A 12,412-nucleotide genomic window follows, 5' to 3' on the forward strand; every position below is an offset into this window, starting at 1 on the left:
CTGACTTGTTGCTCTGCATTGATGTGTGTGTTGTAGTGGGTGAGGGTGGGGGTGGGTGTGTGGCGTATGTGTGTCCCCGTAATTTTTTGCCTCCCCTGTGTCGTAGGTGCAGTACTCACCGTTGTCTTCTGCGCCGGCGTTCGTGCTCCTGGTAGAGGAGCAGGTAGACAATAGCTGGTAGGATGTGTAGTTCGGGTTCCATGCTGTCCAGATTCCTCGTGGAGTGTGTAGAGGTGAGCGTTTTCCCGTTCGAAGTCTGTTTCCGCCGTGTTTTTATCGGCGGGGCTCCCGCCCCGGAAAAGGTGGCGGATTGGTGAGTTGTGATAGGGTGGGCGGTACATTGTCTGCCGCCTGTCTGTTGGCGGTGACCACCGCGCTGCTTGTCTGTACTGACGTGGCGGTCGGAGTGTTAAGGTGGTGGGCTGTGTTGGCGGTTCCCGCCAGGGTCGGAATTCAATTTTTTGGGCCGCCTGCCTGTTTGCAGGTTGGCCGCCGCTTTTACACCGACCGCCAGGGTTGGAATGACCCCCATAGTCTCTATGGTATTTTTGGCATTTGTGTCACCAAAATAAAGTAACTTTATTTATGTAACACTGAGGCCCTCATTACGAGGCTGGCTGTCTTAAGACCGCCAGCCTCGCGATGGCGGTCGGACTGCCGCAGACAGGGCGGTCCGACTGCCCCATTATGACCCTGGCTGATCTGCCACTGTCATACCACCGACACGACCAGGCTGCAGCCAGCCAGCTGAATGGCGGTCCCGGAGGTTGTAATCTGCCAGAGCAGCGGATTACGAGTCTCCATCCCCCAGGCTTTCCATGGCGGTAGACACCACCATGGGAAGGCTGGGAAGGCTGTGGGAATTGGGGTATAAGGGGGGGCCCCGGGGGCTGCACTGCCCATTAACTTGGCATGGACAGTGAAGGGGCCCCCATGCACAGCCCCATCGGGCATTTCACTCCCTGAATTACGGGCAGTGAAATGCCGAAGGTTGCTGCTGCACCCGACGCACCTCAACATTGCCGCCAGCTCGATTACAAGCCAGCTTCAATGTTGTGGTGAGTTTTCCGCTGGGCCAGCAGGTGGAAATGCTGTTTTCGTCCGCTGGCCCAGCGGAAAACTCCTAATAGGGCGGCAATCATACCGCCAGAACTGGCGGTACGGTGGCGCCAGTGGCTTCGCCGATCTTTGAAAAAGACTGCTGAAGTCGTAATGAGGGCCTGAGCGTTTTCTTTCATGTGTGTGAGTACTGTGTGACTACGGTGGTATTGCATGAGCTTTGCATGTCTTCTAGTTAGGCCTTGGCTGCTCATCCACACTACCCCTAGAGAGCCTGGCTTCTAGACACTAACTACATTTCACTAATAAGGGATAACTGGACCTGGTACCCACTACAAACCAGACCAGCCTCCTAGAGTGAGTAAGGCCCTGACAGGAGAGAAGAAGAGCCACTGGGCACATTCACTGTGTGAGCTGGGCCATGACAGCAGAGAAGAAAAGCCACTGAGCGCATTCACTGTGTGAGCCAAGCTCTGACTGGAGAGGAGAAGAGCTGCTGGGAACATTCACTGTGTGAGCTGGGCCCTGACAGGAGAGGAGAAGAGCTGCTGGGCACATTCACTGTGTGAGCTGGGCCATGACAGGAGAGAGGAAAAGCCACTGAGCACATTCACTGTGTGAGCCAAGCTCTGACTGGAGAGGACAAGAGCTGTTGGGAACATTCACTGTGTGAATTTGGCCCTTACAGGAGGGGAGAAGTACAGCTGGGCGGGCTCACTGTGTGAGCGGGGCCCTGACAGGAGAGGAGAAGAGCCACTGGGCGCATTCACTGTGTGAACCGAGCCCTGACAGGAAAGGTGAAGAGCCGCCGGGAGCACTCACTGTGTGAGCCGGGCCTGACAGGAGAGGAGAAGAGCCGCTGGGCGCACTCACTGTGTGAGCTGAGCCCTGACAGGAAAGGTGAAGAGCCGCCGGGAGCACTCACTGTGTGAGCCGGGCCCTGACAGGAGAGGTGAAGAGCCGCCAGGAGCACTCACTGTGTGAGCAGGGCCCTGACAGGAGAGGAGAAGAGCCGCTGGGCGCACTCACTGTGTGAGCGGGGCCCTGACTGGAGAGGTGAAGAGCCGCCAGGAGCACTCACTGTGTGAGCCGAGCCCTGACAGGAGAGGAGAAGAGCCGCTGGGCGCACTCACTGTGTGAGCGGGGCCCTGACTGGAGAGGTGAAGAGCCGCCAGGAGCACTCATCTTGTGAGCGGGGCCCTGACAGGAGAGGAGAAGAGCCGTTGGGCGCACTCACTGTGTGAGCCAGGTCCTGACTGGAGAGAAGAAGAGCCGCCAGGACCACTCCCTGTGTGAGCCGGGCCTGACAGGAGAGGAGAAGAGCCGCTGGGCACACTCACTGTGTGAGCCGAGCCCTGACAGGAAAGGTGAAGAGCCGCCGGGAGCACTCACTGTGTGAGCCGGGCCCTGACAGGAGAGGTGAAGAGCCGCCAGGAGCACTCACTGTGTGAGCGGGGCCCTGACAGGAGAGGAGAAGAACCGCTGGGCGCACTCACTGTGTGAGCGGGGCCCTGACTGGAGAGGTGAAGAGCCGCCAGGAGCACTCACTGTGTGAGCCGAGCCCTGACTGGAGAGGAGAAGAGCCGCTGGGCGCACTCACTGTGTGAGCGGGGCCCTGACTGGAGAGGTGAAGAGCCGCCAGGAGCACTCATCTTGTGAGCGGGGCCCTGACAGGAGAGAAGAAGAGCCGTTGGGCGCACTCACTGTGTGAGCCAGGTCCTGACTGGAGAGAAGAAGAGCCGCCAGGACCACTCCCTGTGTGAGCCGGGCCTGACAGGAGAGGAGAAGAGCCGCTGGGCGCACTCCCTCCATGGGCAGCATTCCGGTGGCTGGAACGACAACCTGCCCAGCTATGCTCTACGCATTTTGAAAGGGAGCATAGGCCCGGCAGCAGGAGAGAGGAGTAATTAAGAATTGAAAGTGTGGTCACTACATTTCATAATCCAAGATGTCTCAGTGAAAGTTACTGAGCAGAAGAAACCAATGGCTGAATGAGCCGGACCCAAACCCACTATATGTGCTTATTACCTTTTTAAATATATGTATTTATAGGTAGATAGACAGCACAGTTACAACTAAGAAACACAGCATTTAAAAGAAAAGAAAAAAGCACTGCACCCAAGCGGCAACTGAGGTGTTTTAGGCCCCAAAGAGTTCATGGTAAGTCATATCCTATCAAATGTATAAACTCTGGAATCGACAACGGCTGAAAGCTTCTGCATTGCAAAGGCGGCTCAGGCTATATGTGTTTTTTTTAAACAAAAGATTTGTAGCCTACATCAGACCAAAAAGGCTCCTGTGATTGGTGATCCAAACCAACCACTTGGCCTGGGCCCTAATCAAACCATGAACAACCTCCCCATGTGCTGTTTTCGTAAACCCCAAGGACTGGATGGGCGTTTAAAGCAGCATCTTTGTGATCTGGGCATCTCAGCAGACTTCTTGGGGGTGAACACTTCTGGATGGGCGTTTAAAGCAGCATTTTTTTGATGTGGGCATCTCAGTACACTCCTTGGGGGTGAACACTTCTGTATCTGCCTTGCAAGGGCCTGGTCGGCAGCATCACAGTCACTCTTGATAAGCATCTGCGCCTAGCCATTGATAATTCCCAGAGGTGATTATTTGCTTTCCACAAGACTTCAGCTACAATATTCTATTAAGACTTGCACATATCTTCATGACTATAGCACACCCTAACAAACAATTCTGATTGAAGAAAGAAGGAACATCTTTTTGCTGTGCACATTTTCCAAGCCACATGCCAGAAACAGGGCTCTTAATCAGTAAAGAGTGCACAGCAGCAAATGTTTAGAGGGAATATCTTTTGATGCATCAGTGCTAAGCCGGTGACTAAATTAGCCCATGGATGTTTTAAAGAGGGACAGTTCTATACCTTACTTGTACATAAATGAGATACGTTGTTGATGGGGATTTCTCTGACTGGGATATTTTAGTTTTCACGGAGCACTGTGCTGTGGAGGAAGGAGCTTTGGGCCACCTGTATGAAAAAATTGGGTTACGGTTTCCTAATGGTAAATGTTTGCAATTCGTTATTAGGAAATCGCAAACTGCGATGTACTGCAGTGTATTTAACACTGTTTGCAATTCCAAAATGGGTTGCAAGGGACCTGCCTCATTAATATTCATGGGGCAGGTCGCAATTTCCGACCCACGGGGAATGGCTGCCACTCACAGGGATAGCACCCTGCCGGGGTCTGCCGACTACCCTGTCTGTGACGGCTTTTTAAATAAAGCAGATTTTTTTTGTGATGCAGCCCGTTTTCCTTAAAGGAAAACAGGATGCTTTTCAAAAATAAAAATGTTGGTGCCCCTATTCACAAAGGGTGAGGAGTCCCTTGGGGACCATTCCCGTTTGCGAGTGGGTTACCACCTCCTTCACCGAGTTGGTATAGTATGAATGTTTTGCGACTGCATTCCGCTCACAAAACATTCATACATGGCGCTGCGACTCTCTATTAGGAAGGGACGCCCTTTGCATGCCCCTTCCTAAACGCGACTCACATATCCTATTTTGCAAGTCAGTATCGGTTATCCACTCGCAAAACAGGGTTGGTACATACAAAAACGCTATTTAGTAGTTGCAAACGGCCCAATTCGCTGTTTGCGACCACTAAATTATGTTTTTACATCTGGGTCTTTATTTGCATCTCCTTAGTTGTTGACACTGGCTCTTTATGGGTTCCAGGTATTCTTTTTTATTGGTGATTGTTCTGTGCATATGTTTGAAAGAGTAAGGCCAATGTGTTACACCAGCCAGGCACTTCAGTTTGGAGTAGCTTGGAGTAGTATGGATCCTTTATTATACCCTGGTAGTGCACGTCTTAGGAATCAAGAGTAGGACTGGCTTTCAGCAATGAGAAGTTCCACACCTTGAGCTCCGAATTCAAGGCCATGTTCAAGACAAAGTGAAATGTAATAATATGTTAACAAACATTTTATAGAACTGACTTTCTCTCCGTATATAAAGGGGTTGGTAGAGGCTGTTGAAGCGTGTGTGAATGATGCTCCGAAGTTGGGAGTATTCAAGATTTCGATATGTTTGTTCGCAGACGATGCCCTATTGGTTTCTAAGACACCTGGTAGTCTCCAGAACCCACTGGGTGAATCTGATGACTTCTGCTCCACCTCAGGCCTGATCATTAACACATCTAAATAAAGATAAAGATAATGAGGTTCAGCCAGCTCTAAGGTGCTGCCAATAACTTCAGGTTAGATATTAGATAACTCTCCGCTTGAGCTCGTGTACAAATTTACATTTCTGGAAACAGACAGCATGCTTGAGATAAAATGGAAACATACAACACCAAGCCCAGGAGGTTCTCTGCCAGCGACCAGGAGCAACCATACTCTCTGCTCAGCAGAAGAGAGAATGTCTGACTTCTCCGGTGTGGGAGGTTCATAAGTCAAAGGACAGAATGCTGCTCTATATGGAGTGGGGCCATGTGGTCATTTTGATGAGTAAGACTATTTAAGCTATAAGAAGGGTTTTTAAAAAGAAACTTAATGGGCTGCTCTTTATTACCCCTACATTACCTCTCTTTTTGAAGCTTCGGGTGATCGCTATTTCTTCGCTTGCCAAGTTAAGTCCTATTTTACATAAGGTCGTAGTATGGGGGGCACCTGAGATAAGCCATCATAGGAAGGTGCTTCAGGAACTTCTGGGTCACAAATGCAGCTACTCATTGTGAAGGTTCATTGATCCTCACCAGTTATAGGGAAATAGACGTATGTATGAGCTCTGGTCTTCACCCAAACCTGTTACCCTGGATTAGCACTTGAGGCCAAACTCACATATAAAAATTGTCTCGTGGGGTCCATGGCTTCACAGAAGGAAGTTTAACTGAGGCTTACCTAACCAGGAAGCATGTACCTAAATATCAGCCCTACCTGGATGAGGTGGAACCAACACTGGCAAACTCTTTCTATCTCAAGCATATCCCCGTAAACTCTTACAGATCTACTATATCAAGACTGTGCCAAAAATGCCCAGAGCAGAGCAAGGACGAAACACACTGTTCCCCTGCCTGATGTCCGCTAGCCCGAGGGCAGACCTGCTTAAGCAACTATACTGATACTTCAAGACCTGATCTTTCTGACACATTTTTAGGGTCGAGCCTGCGATAGCATGTGCTGCTTACTCCCTCCATCGATCCTTGCTTCCCCAGTTGCTGCTTTTTTTTGGCACGGAAAGATTAACTGATGTGCCCACAATCACAGGCTAGTGAGCTGATACCAGGACTCGAACTAGGGTTCCCCATTTTGAAAGTCAGCAGCCTTGACCTTAGGGCTAGGCATGGATGTCTGCGTGTCTTCCTTTTCCTTGTTACCTTTCCTTTCTGTTTGTCTTTTCCCATTTAATATCTACCTTAAAATGTTCTGCCTACCTTTTGTGGCACTTGAGCACTCTGCCCCTTTTACCGTTCAGCCCATCTTTTCCCATTTTCAATTTGTGCCGCTTCTTTCTTTACTTGCCTTTTTCCGAACACCCCAACTGTTAACCTCCTCACACCCCCTTACCTTTTCTATATGTTCTCATTCTATATTTAGGTCTAACTCTCCTCTCTTGGTTTTGTACCTTTCTCTATAGATCTGTGAAGTTCTGCAGTCTTGTGCCCGAGCACTTTGGTACAATGCACATCAATACTTAGTAAATGACAGTACAGCAGCTAGACTTCTGCAGTGGTTTACAAGGCCTACGTCATGGGTCGCAGGGATCTGAAGACTGACCAGCGTTTTGTGGTGCAACCTGTGCACCAACAGTGAACATCTCCACTCCCTGCAGCAAGGAGATTGCAGAGCCAGCACGCCAGTGGTGGATCCCTCAGATTCTAGTGAGGCAAGTGCGAGAAGAGGCCTCTTTTTGCCTGGTTAGCCCCTACTTTTTGCCTGATGTTGATGTGTTCTTGAAGTTGGTAGAGCCCAGGGCCCCTGCTAAACAGGTTCCCTGGGCCAGATCTCTTTCTCTAAATCTGTTGTGATGCTTGGCACAATTTGATACACTCTTAAATATCATTATAAGGCCCTAGTAGATGGGTACCCCAGTACCCAGGGCAAGAGATATTAAAAGTAGATGCTTAAGGGCAGCAGCACTGATTCTGCCACCCTCAAGGGCCCTGCACCCAGATTCACCCAGCACTGCCATTGCAACTGAGTGCACTGGGGCAAACCTAAAAAGACAAACTCAACATGGCACACTCTGTGTGCCCTATCCACTCTACACTTCATATATTAATCCACCCCTCTGGCAGGCCTTCCAGCTGTAAGGCAGGATGCACCATACTATATGTGAGGGCATAGCTGCATGAGCAATATGCCCCACTGTGCCCTTGCCAAACCTAGGACACAGTGAGTGAACAGATCAGCCATTTTAAATGCATGCACTGGTCACTGGTCATACACAAGTTTCCCAGTTACAAGATGGCTACTCTGCACCCTGGGTCGTTTGGTATCAAACAACTCTGAATGATAAATCCAAACTGGTACCAGTATTGGATTTATCCCTAAATGTACCCAGGGGTCACCTTAGAGGTGCCCCCTGCAAATGCTAACCTAACTGGCATGGTTGCTGACTGGTTCCATCCAGCCTGCCACCTCCAGACAGCCAATCCACAAACCTTGGGGGAGAACCCAGGCTCTCTGGTCTGGGAACAATGCCCTCCCTGGGTGGAGGAGCTAACACCCCCTACCTCAGGAATGTGCAACACCCTGGCGGTGAGCTTCAAAAAGCGACTTCCCTTAAACTCGAGCCCCCTGGCCTGCTGCTAGCAGCGGATGGCTTCCCCCTTTGCAAACCCCCACTTTTGGCGGGTGCAATGGCGGGAAACCAGAGGGAGGAGTGGCCTCACTGAGCATGCACAACCCCTAAGGGCTTGCATGGGACGTGGACCCTCCATTTGATTTTCCTCCATGTTGGAATGGAGGAAAATAGCCAATGAGGTTTAGGGAAGTGACCCTTCCCACAGGAAGTAGTCACTGTAGAGTGTGGTTTCGGGAAGTGACCCTTCCCACAGGAAGTGGTCACTGTAGAGTGTGTAGCCACCCAAGGGAAAGTGTCGCATTGGACACTACCAGGTTCCCCCTAAAACGCCCACTAAATTCAGTATTTAGTGGGCTCCCCTAGACCAAGAAATTAGATTGAACAGGAAGAAAAGAAGACAGCACCAAAGAACCCGACAGGACGAGAACAGAGGACCTGCTGCACCAGAAGAGGCTCCAAGACCCATGCTTGCTGCACCAGAGTCCCAACAATCACCGATGCAGAGAGCTGACCACTGGACCGACCTCAAAAGCCCCAGAGGACCTCCAGGCTTCGCAAATAGCCTAAAGGGTAGGTCGCTCCCCCTGCCGCTGCAGCTCCTCCAGGTTCCTGAGTTCCTGAGACCCACCTCACAGTAAGTACCCCCCACCTCCCAGCCCCTCGTTCTGCCCCGCGCTACTCACCCTCTCTCCTGCTCCTGCTTCTTTTCCTCTTTTCTTCTTCTCTGTTCTTCCTCCTCTCTCCTCGTCTGTATTCTTCTTCTGTACTTCTCTTCTCCCCATCTTCTCTCCTCTTCTCTTCTTCCTCATCTTCTGCTGTGGTCTTCTGCACTCTGTCTCTTCGTTTTTTGTATCTTCCTCCGTGTTCTTCTGTGTTCTTCTGTGTTCCTCTGTCTTCTTCTGTGTTCCTCTGTCTTCTTCTGTGTTCCTCTGTCTTCTTCTGTCTTCCTCTGTGTTCTTCTGTCTTCCTCTGTGTTCTTCTGTCTTCCTCGGTGTTCTCCTTTCTTCCTCTGTGTTCTTCTGTCTTCCAATGTGTTCTTCTGTATTCTTCTCTGTTCTTCTGTCTTCCTCGGTGTTCTTCTGTATTCCTCTCTGTTCTTCTGTGTTCTTCTGTGTTTCTTCTGTTCTTCCGGTCTTCTGCTCTTCCGGTCTTCAGTCCTTCCGGTCTTCTGTTCTTCTTTTCTTCTGTTCTTCTGTTCTTCTTGTCTTCTTGTCTTCTGCCTTCGGCTCTTCTGCCTCCTCCGTCCTCTTCTCCCCGCGCCTGCCCTCCTGCTCCTGCCTCATCCCCCTCCCCCACTCGCATCCCCCATCTATCTCCCCTATCTAACCCGTTCACTTTCTACCTCCCTCACTCCTCCTATCTACCTATCTCTCCATCTCTCTATCCCACTATCCAACTCCCTCACTCTCCACCTCCTCCTATCTTCCTATCTCTCTATCTTTTTCCCTATCTATCGATTTCTCTATCTACCTTTTCTCTCTACCTATTTCTCTATCTCCCCCCCTCCCGCCACCCCCTCTATTACCTATCTTCCTATCCCCTCACTCTACCTCTCACCCTCACCCACGTCTACAACCCCCCTCCCCTATCTTCACAACCCTACACCTATCTTTCTCCCTAATCTCCTAAACCTCCTAACACTCTCCCCCCTCCACCCTTAAACCCCCCTACCCCAGCTCTTCTCACTCTACCTGTCCCCCCCTCCCTCGCGCTTTCCCGCCGCGACCTCCTGCACGCCCCCGCCCCCCAGCTCCCATTCGCCCCCAGCTGACCCCTCCCCCCCTCCTACTTCATATGGCGCCCGTCCGCGCCTGGCCCGCGCCCAGCGCCATGACCCCTGGTCCCCAGCTCTCCCAAGCCCCGCTGATCTGCTACAACCCCACCACCCTCCATGCCCTCAACCCAGGACGCTCCAACACCTGCTTCCAAGCTCACCCCAAACGCACCCATGGACCCTTTGCCTGCAACTCCTGCAAACGCATCTTCCACCACGCAACAACTACGACCACAAGCCCACGCGCCATCAACCACCTCAAGTGCATCCTAGTCAACGCTCGCTCCGTTCACAAACACGCCGTTGAACTCTGGGACCTCCTAGACTCCACAGCACCGGACGTCGCCTTCATCACGGAGACCTGGATGAACGCCTCCTCTGCTCCAGACATCGCCACCGCCATCCCCGAAGGCTACAAGATCTCCAGGAAAGACCGCATCAACCAAGTAGGAGGAGGTATCGCCATCGTCTTCAAAGACTCCATCAGCGTCACCACCTCCACTGAAGACTCCCCTCTCGCCGCTGAACACCTGCATTTTCAGATTCGCACCGACCCGAGGACCACCCTCGGAGGATCCCTCGTCTACCGTCCTCCCGGACCTCGCGCCCCTTTCAGCGACGCCATCGCCGACTTCATCTCCCCGCACGCCCTCGCCTCACCGGACTACATCCTCCTAGGCGACCTCAACTTCCATCTGGAACAAAACAACGACCCCAACACCACCATCCTGCTCGACAACCTCGCCAACCTCGGCCTCAAACAACTGGTGAACACTGCACCCACATCGCCGGACACACACTCAACCCTATCTTCTCCGCCAGCAAACACGTCTTCTTCAGCCACGCCTCCGCCCTACATTGGACCGACCACAGCTGCGTCCACTTCACATTCCGATGCGAGACCCGCCACCTCCGCACTCAACCCATCCCTCGCCGACAGTGGAACAAGATCCCTGAAGAGCAACTCTTCTCCGCACTCGCCGCCAAACAACCCACCCTCACTACCGACCCCAACGACGCAGCCCTCAACCTCACAAACTGGATCTCCAACTGCGCAGACAACCTTGCTCCCCTCAAACGCTCGCAGCGACAGAACAACACCAAGAAACCCCTCTGGTTCTCTGACACCCTCAAAGAATCAAAGAAAACTTGTCGCGCACTTGAGAAAGCCTGGCGCAAGGACCGCACCGCTGACCACATGACCGCCCTCAAGAACGCTACCCGTGAACACCACCACCTGATCCGCGCTGCCAAAAGGAATTTTTTCACCGACAGACTGGACAAAAACAGCCACAACAGCAGAGAACTCTTCAGCATCATCAAGGAGTTCTCCAATCCCAGCGCCAACGCCAACACCGTCACGCCCTCACAGGATCTATGCGAATCCCTCGCCACTTTCTTCCATCGCAAGATCAGCGACCTCCACGACAGCTTCGGACACCAGACCCAACCAAACACCACAGAACCCACATCCCCGACCATCACCCTCAACAACTGGACCCACATCAGCACGGAAGAAACCAAATCCATCATGAACTCTATCCACTCCGGCGCCCCTTCGGACCCCTGCCCGCACTTCATCTTTAACAAAGCCGACGACATCATCGCCCCGCACCTCCAGACCATCATCAACTCTTCTTTTTCTTCTGCTACCTTCCCCGAATGCTGGAAACACGCCGAAGTCAACGCCCTACTAAAGAAACCTACGGCTGACCCGAGCGACCTGAAAAACTTCTGCCCCATCTCCCTTCTGCCTTTCCCAGCCAAAGTAATAGAGAAGACCGTCAACAAACAGCTGACCACCTTCCTGGAAGACAACAACCTGCTCGACCCCTCACAGACCGGATTCCGAACCAACCACAGCACTGAAACCGCCCTCATCTCAGTCACAGACGACATCAGAACCCTGATGGACAACGGTGAAACAGTCGCCCTCATTCTTCTCGACCTCTCGGCTGCCTTTGACACCGTCTGTCACCGCACCCTAATCACCCGCCTCTGCTCCACCGGGATCCAAGACCAGGCCCTGGACTGGATCGCCTCCTTCCTCGCAAACCGCTCCCAAAGAGTCTACCTCCCTCCGTTTAGCTCAGAACCCACTGAGATCATCTGCGGCGTACCTCAAGGCTCATCACTCAGCCCAACACTCTTCAATGTCTACATGAGCCCCCTCGCCAACATCGTACGCAAGCACGACATCATCATCACCTCCTACGCCGACGACACCCAACTTATACTCTCCCTCACCAAGGACCCCGCCAGCGCCAAGACCAACCTACAAGAGGGTATGAAGGACGTCGCAGATTGGATGAGGCTCAGCCGCCTAAAGCTGAACTCTGAAAAAACTGAAGTCCTCATCCTCGGCAACACCCCGTCCTCCTGGGACGACTCCTGGTGGCCCACGGCCCTCGGCACCGCACCGACCCCCGCAGACCACGCCCGCAACCTCGGCTTCATCTTGGACCCTCTTCTCACCATGACCAAGCAAGTCAACGCCGTGTCCTCCGCCTGCTTCCTCACCCTCCGCATGCTCCGCAAGATCTTCCGCTGGATCCCCGCCGACACCAGAAAAACCGTGACCCACGCCCTCGTCACGAGCCGCCTGGACTACGGCAACACCCTCTACGCCGGGACCACAGCCAAACTCCAAAATCGCCTACAACGCATTCAAAACGCCTCGGCCCGCCTCATCCTCGACGTACCCCGCAGCAGCCACATCTCCGCACACCTGAGACACCTGCATTGGCTCCCAGTCAGCAAAAGGATCACCTTCCGACTTCTCACCCACGCACACAAAGCCC

The sequence above is a fragment of the Pleurodeles waltl genome, chromosome 8, assembly GCF_031143425.1.
Source record: "Pleurodeles waltl isolate 20211129_DDA chromosome 8, aPleWal1.hap1.20221129, whole genome shotgun sequence".
NCBI classification, from domain to species: Eukaryota; Metazoa; Chordata; class Amphibia; order Caudata; family Salamandridae; genus Pleurodeles; species Pleurodeles waltl.